Here is a 14087-nt window from a genome sequence, read left to right as displayed (position 1 = left end):
GTTTTTACACAATATTAATTTGTGAGAGACAAGATGGGTCCAATATATTTTAGTGGACCAACAGCAGTGGGTGAAAGAGACAAGGCTTTTGAGCTCCACAGAGCCCTTCAGGTCTGGGGCATATTACTTCACCCATCTTGTCTCTCTCATATCCTAGGACCAACATAACTATAACAATATTAATTTGTGGCAGTTGTTGCAAAATACATTATTGAGGCTAAGAAGATTAAAAAAGGATTAGACCTTTATATGGATAACAAGAATAAAAGTATAAGTTACTTTATTTAGGATTAATGTTTTAATTTGGGATGGGACAAAAACCTTCATGATTCAAGACATAAGCCAACCAGTTACTGACAGGCAAGAATCTTCTGTGGGCAGGTTATTCCGTAATTGTTCACTATGGTTTCTTTCTCGGAAGCATCTGGTACTGGCTGCTGTCAGAGACAAGATACTGGATTAGATGGACCATTGGTTTTAACCATTAGGAGAATTGTTATGTATTTATTTGTTTTCAAAATACTTCAGTTAGTTTTTAAGCAGTCAGAAATGTTTTTGTTTTATTTTTTAATTAGAATGCTTTGGAAAAAATTATTGCCACTATTGCTGAGAGGTCTGCAAGAGACTTTCCAAAAGGATAAATCTCTGGGAAGCATGCATAATAAATTTCCTACTTTTATGAAATCAACATTAATTTTTTAGATTACTGACATACAGTCTTTTAAATCATTAATGAAAAAGATAAATAATGGAGAACTTTTATTACTAAAGAACTCTATTCTATCTCAAGTGGAATTATACTTAATGGGACCAAGATAGAGATTCTAAAAGTGAATACAGGCAATAGTGACTGCTATGTTTGTCTAGGGATCGAAGGTTAACACTTTAATTCTAAAGTAAGGACGCTGCTCCAGACCCACTCTAATGCTAACATATGGTACTAGTGCTCTGTGATACCAGGTGGAAGAGCTAGCACTATGTCAGATGGTAGTGGCCAGTCTCATATGGAAGATGATACGATGGTTCTGTAAAAGGGAGGAGGATTGTACTATGTTCTACCACACTCCCCGAGGCAAATACATAATGTGCCAATGGTGGCAGCCAACAAATACTTTAGTCTTTAGCCAGAAGGGCAGAACAAAAAGTGCCACAATAATGGAGGGTAACAGACCATATTCAGATGTCTGGAGAGGGAAAAGTAATATCAAGTTTATTAGTGCATCTGGCTTTTGTTAATGCAGTGTAGAAGGGAAGATGTGCCAGTCAAACTTTGCAATTAATTAAAAAAAGAAAAAGTCAGATGCATATTTTAGTTTTAAACAAAGTTAATACTAAAGGAAATATTTAAGATATTTTGCTTATACAAGAGTTTTTAAATAAATGAAATGGGGTGGATTATTTTTGCATTCAGAGAAATAAGATATTGGGATTACCACTTATTCCTGCAAGCATTCAATTGGTTTATGCATGTGCAGAATTGGGGCATAAGTTCTTCAATCCAGAAGGTATATTTTCTTTGTGTTGTACTGCTAAATAGTCAATTTCCTAGTCTATTTTATTTGCTAGTTTTCCAAATACTAACCAAAAAATATCAACCTTTCTTCTTCGAGTAGTGTCCCTATGGGTGTTTCACTTTAGGCACACACGTGCCCCTGCGACTTTGACTGGAGATTTTTGGTAGCAGTCACTGTTTTGCCTACACATGCATCCTACACATCCTCGTGCCCGGTACAAAGGCTATATAAGTCTGTGCTGGTGAGCTGCCATCAGTTTCTTCTCAACCACCTTTGGCCAGTGATGGAGTCTAGCATGTGCCTGGTCACTGTGTACCTTTCCCCCGCTTTATTAGTCTTTTAGCTTTATAGTTAGTTCTTAGTAGTAGTAGGTTTAGTACCATATAGTTGGAACATTTGTTCCCATTTTCTTAAAATATACACACACATTTTTGTTTTTCTTTTTCCCCTACTGAGGGGCTTGAACAACATTTTCTTCTGTCAGGAATGCTGGGCTCCCCAGGATGTAAAAGATGCCTGCTAGTGACTAGCACTCCCACTGCATTTGTTGCTTGGGACACTCTCACGTTCTTAGCAAGTGTAAAATTTCTTCTTCTTTTAAGGGAAGATCCAGTAAAAACAGGGAAATTAAGTATAGAATACTAATGATGGAGTCCATCTGGCAAACTCCAGCAACCTCCCCCAACCCTGCCACATGCAAGAGGTTTGATAAATAGTATGTTCCGGCCAGGAATTCTGAGGGTTTTTTTCTCATCCAGCATCAAATTTTGTGGTTGTGGATGCAGTCAATGAATGCGGACAGACAAAACTTGTTTGGTCGTAACAGCTATTCATCAGCAACACTTCCATTCAGAATAGCTAACCACCAGGCACTGATGTCAAATTATGACTAACTGAACTATGAGAAGTTTAATACTTTTATTGACCATTTACCACAGGATCATTGAGAACAGTTCAGCGCCATAATAAAGGAGGGTCAGCTTTTTGCAAAAATTTCACTGCAGGCTTCTCTTGATTTGCAGACACTGCAGACAAGTCTGTTTACGCTGCACTAGTGGTGAGGAAGCTTCCTGGCTTCAGTTGTCTGAGTTTCCACAGGAGGTACAATTGACTGTGGAAGATTTACCTTTTGATGGCCAGAAGCTTTTCACAGATTCCACGGATTACTTGCTTCATACTCTAAAGGATCTAGGGTCTTGTGGGATACACATGCCTGAAAATAAAAGGAAGTTTAGCAGTTCTCAATCAGCACAAAGATCCCCCGCTGCTCAGTTTTCCACTTTCCGTAGGCCACCGGCTAAGAAGTTGAGGTTTTTAAACAAAGAGCCTGCAGCTACCTTGACTGCTTCATCCCAGCCTTTAGCATCCTCCTCACACCAGTTTTGATAGTTTGGTCAAGAGTCCAGATCACCCAATGACCAGGTTTTATCAGCTGTCTGACACAATCCTCCTTCCTCAATTTGGATACTGCCTCTCTCTATTTCATCAAGCATGGTAACATCAGATAAATGGGTATTAGAGGCCATTACTTCAGGTTATACTATCCAATTTACCTCCACCCTGCCCTTCCAACCCTCTTACCCATTCCTCTCAGGGACTCCTCTCATGAGCAATTGCTGACACTGGAGATCTCATCATTCCTAAGCCTAGTACCATAGAGCCAGTCCCACTTCAACACAGGGGACAATGGTTCTGTTCTGGATATTTTCTGATACCCAAGAAAAATGGGGGCAAGAGACCAATACTAGATCTCAAACAATTGAACAAGCATGTCAGACATCAGAAATTCAGGATGGTGTTGCTAGCAGCTATAATTCCCTCCCTGGAATTAGAGGACTGGTTTGCGGCACGCAGCGTCAAAGATTGCTACTTCCACGTAGTGGATTCATCCTTTTCATAAGATTTCTTTGTTTCATTTTCAATCACAATTGTTACAAGTACCAGGTCCTACTCTTTGGCCTTTCATCTGTCCAAGGGTGTCCTCAAAAATATTGGCGGTTGTAGCTGCCTGCCTCTGTCATTGAGGAATAACTGTCTTTCCCTATCTTGAAGATTGTCTCCTCAAGGGTCCGTCATATCAGGAGGTATGGTTGGCAGTTCAAACAACAACTGCACTATTCCAAAGTCTAGCCCTGCAGTTAAATCTTGAGAAATCAATCTTGACCCCCTATACAGTGAATTCTCTTTATACGAGGGCTAATGGATTTGATATCAGGGAGCGCTTATCTCTCTCTTGGGAGATTCATTGCTGTAGAGAACCTCAAACAAAGAGTGCAGTTCAGCCCTCAAGTTCCAGCAAGGACATGTCTGCAACTGCTGGGACACAAAACACTAGGTTGCCTCTTTGATATCTCCAGGTGTGGCTCAGGGCTGTTTTATGTAGCCAGTAAACAGGTATCTGTATGCAGTCAGGTCCTACAGTCACTCCCTTGGTCTATTAATCTATTCAAAGTTTGTGCAGGAATCCTGTTCAGCCAGAACTCTCCTACAGTCATATTAATATTGACGCTTCCCTCTTGGGGTCGGAAGCACATTTGGGTCCTCAAGGCAAATGGTCGCAACAGGAACAACACTTGCCCATCAATCTGTTGGAATTAAGTGTGGTCAGAAATGCTTGCCTCCACTTTCTTCTCCTACTCAAAAACAAGTCCATTGAGCTCATGACAGACAACATAGTGTGCATGTACTATATCAATTGTCAGGGTGGAGCACATTTTCTCTCATTCTGCACTAAAGTGATAAAGCTTCAGAATGGGTGCATAGCTAATTGGGTACTCATCTTGGCTTCTTATCTCCTGGGTATACAAAACAACATGGCAGACAACCTGAGCAGACTTTTTCTCCCTGAATTATGAATGGGAGTTGACTCTTGAGTCCTCAATAAAATATTCCTAGCTTGGGGATTTCCACACGTTGATCCTTTTGCCGTGGCAGCCAACACAAAGTGCAGGAAATTCTGTTCCAGAGGAGGCCTTGATCCCCAATCTCTAGGAGATGTTTTCCTTGTTACATGGACAAAGGGTCTCTTCTATGCATAACCTCCAACTCCATTGCTCTCAAAGGTCCTTATCAAGAACAGGCAGGACCAAGCCAAAGGTCCTTATCAAGAACAGGCAGGACCAAGCCAAAGTTTGCTTTCCTTACCTCATCAAACTCACCTCTTTGTCTCCGTGGCTGCTCCCAATTAAACCTTTATTGTCATCTCAGGATATGAATCAGATGCTTCACCTCAATCTGAATGTAATGCAACTACAAACTTGATTCCTCAATGGTTCTTGGGACTAGAGACCACATGTGTATCGGAAGTACAAAAGATACTGTTAGATAGCAAAAAGGAATCTACTAGACATACTTACTTCAGAAATGGAGATGATGTAATATTTGGTGTAACCAGTGCCATCTTTCTTCTATCCAGTCATCTCTTTCCTCAATTTTGGATTACCTCTTGGAATTGAAAAATTCAGGCCTTTCTATGTGTTCCATCCCAAGGTTCATTTCAATAACAGCTTTCCATGTGTCAGTGGAAGATTTCTTGGCTTATCCAACCACAGTGAGATTCCTAAAAGGACTTACCAATCTTTGTCCATAGACTAGAGCCGCTACACCACTTTGGGATCTCAACCTGGTTCTTAACTGTCTCATGAGACAACCCTTTGAGCCATTAGCTACATGCTTACTGTTACATCTGTCTATGAAAACGGCCTTCTTGGTAGCCATCAACTCTACTCAAAGGGTTGGGGATATGGGGGCTCTAATGGCAGACCCTTCCTTTACTTTGATCTCCAAGGAGAAGGTATCTTTATGACCTCATCCAAAGTTCTTACCTAAGGTGTCCTCTGAATTGTAGCCAAATCATTCACCTTCAGAGTTTTTTACTAAGCTTCATCAGTCTACACAAGAGTCTGTGTTTAATACTACACTAGATGTTAAGAGGGTGTTAGCCTTTTACTTGGAAAGGACTAGGCCATTCAGGAAGACTCCTAGATTCCTTTGTTTCTGTTGAAAATAGGTCTAAGGGAGTGCCTGTCTCTACTGAGAGACTTTCTAAATGAATCTCTGGATTTATTATTGCCTGCTATGGTTTAGCTGAGGTTACACCTCCCATAAGAGTGGCTGCACACTTGACAAGATCACAGTCTATGTCTGTAGCTCTACTCAAAGACATTCTGGTTAGTGAAATCTGCAGAGCTGCAACATGGTCCTTGATGCATATGTTTTCCTACCAGTAAGCCCTAATTCACGCTGCAAGATTAGATGCGGCAGGAGGCAACCAGTTCCTTCTTCAGTAATGGACTCTTTTCTGAAACTCTCACCTCCTTAAAGGGTTACTGCTAGGGAATCACCTAATGTGGAGCACCCCCAGGGACACTACTCAAAGAAGGAGAGGTTATGCACCTCAGGGCCATAACTAGGGCGGGGAAAGAGGAGCAGTCCACCCAGGGCGCAGAGCCAGCAGGGGTGCAAAAATGGGGCAGTGCAGGATCAGGCCAAGCGGTGTCAGCCCCTCACCCCTGCAGGATTGGGCCCAGCCGCATCAGCCGGAGTCCATGGGTGTAGTTGGGGGGGAGGGTGTTGTCGCTCTTCCCCTCGCCTCCCCCACCCCCCGGCAAGTAGAGGTCTGGGCAGGGAGCAGAGGGGAGAATCGGGAGCTGCTTCTCCTGCCTCTAAAGCTGGATGCCGCCTCCTGGGTCCTAGTGCCAGTCGTCTTCCTCTGCTACGTGTGCTGGGTGCCCTATATGGCCCTCATCCTATTTTCTGTGTAACGGTGAGTGCCCGCAGTGTGTGTGGGGAATATAGAAAAAGGGGGATGAGGTGGAGGAAGAGGCATGGGATAGGGCAAGGGGAAGAGAAGGGGATAAAGGAATGGAGCAGGCGGGTGTGGAAGTGTCGGAGAGGGGATAGGGCAGGGGGCAGTGGGGAAGGGAGATGGGGAAAATAAGGGTATAGGGAATAGGGGGAAAGCAGGACCCCCTCATGCAGCGTCCCCTCAACACCAGCAGGTGGGGCTCCCCCGTTAAGTCAGCTCAGCCCCCCACCCCAGCACTTGCAGCCCACCTCCAGCGCCCCCCCCCAAGATATCCCCTCCAGCATCCCGCAGATATACCTTCCAGCTCCCCCAAAATGTCCCCTCCAGCTTCTTCAACTCCTCCCCCTTGCAGTGTCCTCTATGTGGAACTTGAAATATGGTAACCCTAGGGGTTGCTGTGTTCTCACGACCTTGGTTTCTGGAGATGGTGGGAGCAAGTTCGCCCTGCCAGCAGCTTCTTACCCTCAGCACCTAGGCACCGGGCTCGCATGGCCGAGCTCAGAAGTCAGGCTGTGTGACCATGAGCCTGGCAGCCATGGGGCTGGGACTGGGTCAGTGCAGCCGAGGGGAGCAAGGGGCAGTTCCGCTCAGCGGGCAGGGAGAGTGGGAAGAGTGACCCAGCTGCAGTGTCAGGTCCCCGGGCGGTGAGCGGACTGTGACCAGGCTGCTGAGAGGCAGGTGCCCAAAGAGAATGAGTAGTCCAGGGAGCACCTTGGGGAGCATCTCAAGGCAGCCAGGCTTTATGGGCAGTGTGGTGACGACACAGGAAAGGAAACAGAACACCAGGTCTGTGGTAGCCGAAAAGCCCCTCTACCTCCAGGAACTTTTCCTGGGGCTTTTATTCTTTACACTTCCCTGCTTACAACGCTTCTCATTGGTACAAATCCTGCGCATAGAAAAGCCAGGCAGTATACATGCACATAAGATAACGAACCCATCTCTTGAGCGCGTGAACACCAGCTGCGAGGGTACAATCAAATCAGCCAAATAAGTTTCCCAAACACAAACGCTGGATTGAAGGTCACTCCTGCCTCGTAGCCATGGGAGCAGTTTGCTGCGCCTGTGGACTGGCGATTCGGGAGCTATGCATCTCTACAGGGCAGGGGCCAGCTCCAAGTGGTATTGCCTGCTGGCACCAAGGGCTTTCAGAGCAGAGGTAAGAGCGTGTCAGGGATGTAGCTCAGAGCTGTGCCACCTGCCCTGGGAAGCACCCGGCTGTGCAGAGGCAGCCTGGCTTGGGGAGCAGGGCAGGGAGGTCTGCCAGGCAGCCAGCCAGTGCCCAGCTCCCACAGCATGGAGAGCCAGAGGCCTGAGTGGGCAAGGAGGCTCCAACCAGCTTCGGCTCTGCTGGCTCCTGGCAGGAGGCAACGGTTTTCAAACTGTGGGATGCATCCCCCTAGGGAGGTGCACCCCACAGTTTGAAAATCTCTGTGCTAAATAGGAGGCAGAAATCGGGGTAGCAAGTGACCTTGTGACCCCCCACATGTTGCCTCGAAGGGGCACCAATATGATTCCTTGCCCGGGGTGCTAAAATGCTTAGTTACAGCTCTGACTCACCTTGTGCAGTAACTAGAGTTTTTCGAGATGGGTGTCCTTGTGGATGCTCCACTACCCGCCTTCCTCCCCTCTGCTTCGGAGCTGCCTCTGTGAGCTTTGCGGTAGAGAAGGAAGTGAGGGCAGTTTGCCTGCACAGCCTTATATAGCCTCAGTATGAGGCATGAGGATGTGTAGGGCGCATGTCCAGGCAGAAAGGGCACTGCTATCAAATGTCTCCAAAAAAGGTGCAGTGGCACATACACACCTAAAGCGGAGCACCCACAGGGACACGCATCTCAAAGAACTCCAGTTACTGCACCAAGTGAGTAACCTTTTCTTCTTAGTACCTGCAAATTCAGGATAGAAGTATATTAAAATAAAATTATTTGTTTTGAAACAACAAAAATTATATAACGCAGACTCAATAGTCACCCTTAGAAACCTGTTAATTTGGCTTTAGATGCTGTAAACAGATAAGGTTAACTCAAATACCGGCAGAATTACCTAACTTTACTATAATGAATACATAAAACATTTCAAAAACTGGGGTAAAGTTATTTAGTTATCTAAGACAATTGGAAAAATTTTAAGGATGATATGTGTATGGTTGTAGATATGGATGTCTGTAGATATGGTTTCAGAAATGCACTTGCCACTGGCAAGTAGGAAACTTTCCAGGTGAATGAAAAGCCATCATTTCCTGCTGAATTTAAGCTTTAAAAAAAATATTTCAATAATGATTTTTCTCTTTTGAAGGCAAAAGTTCATGTTTTGTTTTTTCATTAAATTTTTACCTGCAGTCATCTGACTTGAGAATACTGGACTGATCTGTGTATTCTCTATCCATTAATGCTAGACGGAAAATTGAGACTTACCTCTGTTACCTTGTGTCTCCTGGTCATGGTGTCTTTCTGAATTTCCTGATTTGATTGTTTCTATTTCTGGTTATTTGTGTAATGCTACATTATTTGCCCAGACAAAGCTCCCATTGAAGTCAATGGGAGTTTTGGCAGAATAAATTGTGCTGGATTGGGCCCATTGTGGGTAATTTCAATGGACCTGATTCTTCTACCCTTTACTCATGTTGAATAGCACTTTCCTCCACAAGTGGTCCATTGTAGTCTACACTTGAGGAGTAAGATGCTCTTGAGCATGAATAAGGATTTTACCACATCTGTTTTCAAGAAGGCCTTGCTTGAGCTTTGTAGCCGCTGGGACTATGTTCTTTTTAATAATCTACTTGCGTCAGTAGAAAAAATCTGAAATTATTTACTTGTAATTCTGCCTACTGAAGGCATTAATTATAATAGATAAACACTCACTAATCCAACTTCCCTTGGGAAATGGCATATCAGTTTTATATTCCTCTGTTGAAAAAGAAGGCTGTGACATTCCATATCTGTTACTCGTCTAAGGGTTCCAGATTCTTTTACTTTGCTAATCTGTTTCTAAATCTCATGCCAAAGGCTGAAACCCAGGAATATGTGTCTTTTATGACAATGAACCGTAGATAAATGAATAACCAATACAAATTTTTAAACATTTTATTTACTTAGGTGCCAGTACAGCAGGGACTTAAGTAAATAAAATGTTTAAAAACACTGTTAGCACATGAATAGACATGAGAAATCCTGCATCTTGGCAGGAGGTTAGACTAGATGACCCTTGCAATGCCTTCTAATCCTATGATTCTATGAATAGTCCCATTAAAGTTAAGCACATGCTTACTGCTTTGCTGGTCTGGGGTCTAAGATACTAAATCTTTTTACATATACCAGTGGTTAATCATAAATGATGTCAGATTAATCATGGATTCCATGCACAGCAGGATACAGGCTGCACCATTTTTAGTGGGGTCTTTCAGATTTTTCCCTTCCTGTCTTTCACCCCTACCTTTGGTTTGCTTCTTGGATCTTCAGCATGGCAAGGAGTAAGCTGTCTCCCTGCAAGGTCTTCCTGCTTCTCCACACTCTGTCTCTACAGCCAGCCTGGCCCATATGAAATGCAGAGTCTCTCTATGCTGAACATGCATAGTTAGAAGGAACTATGCTTTGTAGCAGCTTGGAAAAGGCAGAACAGCAGACCTTCCAAGTATCACACATCTTAGAATGCACTTAGCACTGAGGGATTTGGCAGCACTGACACACTTGTTTGACTTTAGAACCATCATGTTATTTTAATGTAGTTTTTTAAAATGTAATATATATTGATAATGCCCCTTCTTAAATTATCACTTATTGGGAGACTGGATGTCTCAAAGCAGTGCTGATGAGCAGGGATCCTAGAAATCTGTTTGCTGTGGAAAAACAGGAAAATTGCATTTTTACAGAGAATCTTTAGTTTTTACATTTTGTGGAAAAAATAAAACCATATATTAACTATTAACTAAATTGTACTGAAAGCACCAATATCACTTATTCAATGCACATAACCTTCCCTTCTTGTGGTTGATTTTTGAATGTGCTTTAAATTTACATAGCTAAACATACTCCTTTAAACTGCTTCTGGCATATAGATGTTACTTAATGGCATGTAGGGGTTTGTGTTTTAATGCATCTCAAATTTCACTTTAGGCTTCAGGACTAACTCAAAAAGAGAGTAATGTTAATATAAAACCAATTTTTGCTTTATTTTTTGTGCATTTAAGAAACAATTTTCTGAAAATATAGAATACAGACATAAAAGTATTTGGTATATGTGAGAAATACAAATTGCAATTCTATTAATTTTATTTTATTAGAATGATTGATGGCATTGGTAGGCTTTGAACTTGCTTAAAACTTGCATTCAGGAATCATTGGGGATTTCTCTTTCATCCATTACTTAGATTGGAAACTCTTCATTTAGGCACATTCTTTTGTCTGTTTGATGGCACGGTATAAATAATTATTTAAGCCCCAATTCTGCCTACCTGATTTAGGTTAAGTACACCTCTACCCCGATATAACGCTGTCCTTGGGAGCCAAAAAATCTTACCACATTATAGGTGAAACCGCGTTATATTGGACTTGCTTTGCTCTGCCGGAGCACACCCGCCCCCTCCCCCCCGGAGCGCTGCTTAACCACGTTCTATCTGAATTTGTGTTATATCGAGTCGCATTATAAAATTCTTACCACATTGTAGGTGAAACCGCGTTATATTGGACTTGCTTTGATCCGCCGGAGCGCACAGCCCCTCATCCCTCCCCCCGTCCCGGAGCGCTGCTTAACCGCGTTATACCTGAATTCATGTTATGCGGGTCGCGTTATATCGGGGTAGAGGTGTAGTTTCTTACTTTGCGAGTAGACGTGTCAGTGGTTACTACTTGATGTGAGTAAGGGTGGTAGAATGTGACCTTAAATTATTAAAAAAATATTTAAACTATACTGTATACAGATGTGATATTATAGACAAGGCTTAGCCATTTAATTGACCAAGCTAAGAAAGGTTTTATTAGGGCTCACTCCTTCCTCCCCAGGTTCATAAACTAGTAGCTTGGTTCTCTGAAATTTGGAATAGAGAACCAGATTAGCCCAAATTGTGTTTTATTTAATTTGAACTGTTTAAATAGCCAAGCCTTTTTGAATGTAGTTGGTTTTTATAGCTATCATGTCTTTCTATGGGCAAATTCTTTTTCTATCTTGGTTTTGTTCTACATGAGAAATGGTTTCGATTAGATAGCTTAAATGCTGGAGGCAATCCGTTATTTTGAGTTGGCAATAAAATGACACATAGTATTCTTTAAGCAGATCTCTTCACTTTATTTGTTGTTCTTTCTGCATTCTAGGTTTGAGAGTCATCCATTACTTTGTATGATGGTGTTGACTGTCAATTTTTTATCTGAGCAATTAAGGAATTATTTTTCAAAAACAAATAAAGGGAACTGTTCATGATTTCCTTCGCAAAAGAACATATTCACAGATTTCTTTGGCACCTGTATCACAGGTGTGAGGAATAACCTGCAAATCTCAATTCACTAGATTGTAATTTGCTGTATATATTTTGTTAATTAGTCCTCTCCCCACCTTTTGACTTTTTTACTATGAAATTGTACATGAAAACCTCTTTCCTTAGGTAATCTGTATTATTGTGGGATGCAAACTCAATAAATAGTTCTACACTAAGCATAACAAAATGGTAAATTATTCTAATTACTAATCACTTAGGCATTGGCACTACCAACGTAATCTAATTTAGCAAGAGTTATGAAGTCTCATTTCACTGAGTAAATCAATTATTTTAGCAGCATTTAAAAATTGAGGAAAACTTTTTTTTCCATGTAGGATAACTAATGAAAAATATAAAAGGCAAATCTGTTTATTACAGCGACATGAGTGTAGTGAATTCTGTCTTTGATATAATTATTTCCAAACAGGAATGGTATGCAGATTGTTTAGCATTAAACAGAGAACGTGTAGATCATGTTTTGCAGCAACTACAGTGTCATATATTAGATACATTTTGGGTGACATAAAGATTCTGGAAAAGTAACAAAAATTTAAAAAGCCATCTGGTACCCTAGGCAGAATAGTTCCATGGGGTCCATGCAAAACAAATACATTAGGAATATAATTGTTATAAAATAATAGTGCAGACACCAAGTACTTTATTTAACATTTACACATGTATAATGTGACAATTGATTAGATAATAGTAAAATACCATTACATGACTACAGAACATATAAAATTTAATTTAAACTCCCATAAATTATATATATTAAAATTATATAATTAAAAAAACCAACAACCTTGCTCTGCTAAGTTAGCTTCATTGGAGAGCCCCCTTGTTTCCATTCTTAGCCTTGACTGATTTTACCCTGATTTATTTGAGCAGCTGTTGACTTTGTGCTTGGAATATTCTCTATATATGGTGGGGAAATTTTTTCATGTAATAATCTTTGGTTGAGCCATTTCATGCCCTTTTCTGAGCACTCTGAAGTATTAAAATATATTAGTTTTGCTTTATTTGAAACTGCATGATTTTTGTGAGAGACAAGGTGGGTGAGGTATTACTGAACCAATTTCTGTTTGTGAGAGACAAGCTTTCGAACTACACAGAGCTCTTCTTTGAGTCTTATTACTGAAATTCATTTCCAGATGCTTGCAGGAAGCTAGCTTGGCTAGCTTTTTCTTAATTGAACAAGTAAGAAATTCAAGTTGCTGGATTTGTTTAGATAGTGAGCAGGCATATGAAACAAACAAGGGTTGCATACCATGCTGTACAGGGTCTGTTCTTGTGAACCAGATGGGGGATTGTTGATATTGGCAATCTGGTCTTCATGCAGAATTCTCATCAATCTCAGTTCATAAGTCGGCAAAGAGAGCAGAGATAATACAGTCTGCACACATGTACTTATAGTGGGTGCACCTCCACACCCGGCACATATTTTGTGAGCCTTGTGTATATCTTAGAAGCTGAACTCCTTGACTGTTGTACTTCTTTTTATAGAGGATTAGTACAGTAGCTTCTTGTATGGAAGGAAGGAAGATGGTTCCTGTGACATGACATTAATTTATTAGATTGATCGTACAATCATTGTTCATACAACCAATGGTGGAAATACACCAATATGTAACATAAATTAAAAATTTGGGGGCAGAGATTAGTTTCCAAGTGAATTGGCCAACCTTAAATAAAGTTAATTAGGGCTTGCTGATTTAAGTTCTGCCAGTCAAATGCAGGGCTAATAAACCTGATTCAGCTACACTATGGCCTTTTTATGTCTTAAACATAAAGGGACTTTGAAGGGGGGTGTAAATTACCTAAGCAGAGTGTCAACCCAGCTGGGGTAGAACTGGCATAAGGGTGGCTTAAATTTACCTTTGCTCCCCAGTTCCATCCCTGCCCCAAGAGCAGGATGGAATGACTGAAAATCAGATGCAGTGATTTCTATCATTGTATCAAGGTTTAAGATGTTTAACTAAAAGATACTGTAGAGAGAAGGGGGAAGGAATAATTAATAATTCATGAAATTTAAATAGATAGGATAATTGCTTTTCTGTAATCTTAATGTCTACATCATTAATGTCCATCAGACAGTGCTACCAGTCATCAGCTTCACATTGTGGGCCCACTCTCTGGGAGTTTTATAAGATGGGGAAGCAAGAAAGGGGCCTTACAAAGCTAGAATGGTCTTTTGCATTTTTATATATAAATGAATATTGATAAAGATTTTTAGTTACCAGTTCTTTAAGCTATTGTTGATTCAATTTCTTGAGCTAAATAGAAAGGCACTGTTATGTTCAGT

General features: G+C 41.4%; 1 protein-coding gene across 3 annotated transcripts in view; it reads left to right on the top strand.

Moving 5' to 3' along the window:
• Positions 1-14087, top strand: part of STK3 (serine/threonine kinase 3) — a 280022-nt gene that overhangs the window by 195392 nt on the left and 70543 nt on the right. The window lies entirely within an intron of this gene.

Source organism: Trachemys scripta, chromosome 2 (assembly GCF_013100865.1).
Source record: "Trachemys scripta elegans isolate TJP31775 chromosome 2, CAS_Tse_1.0, whole genome shotgun sequence".
In the NCBI taxonomy this organism is placed as follows: domain Eukaryota; kingdom Metazoa; phylum Chordata; order Testudines; family Emydidae; genus Trachemys; species Trachemys scripta.
The sequence above is the reverse complement of the archived record's forward strand: the minus strand, read 5'-3'. Positions and strand labels throughout refer to the sequence as shown.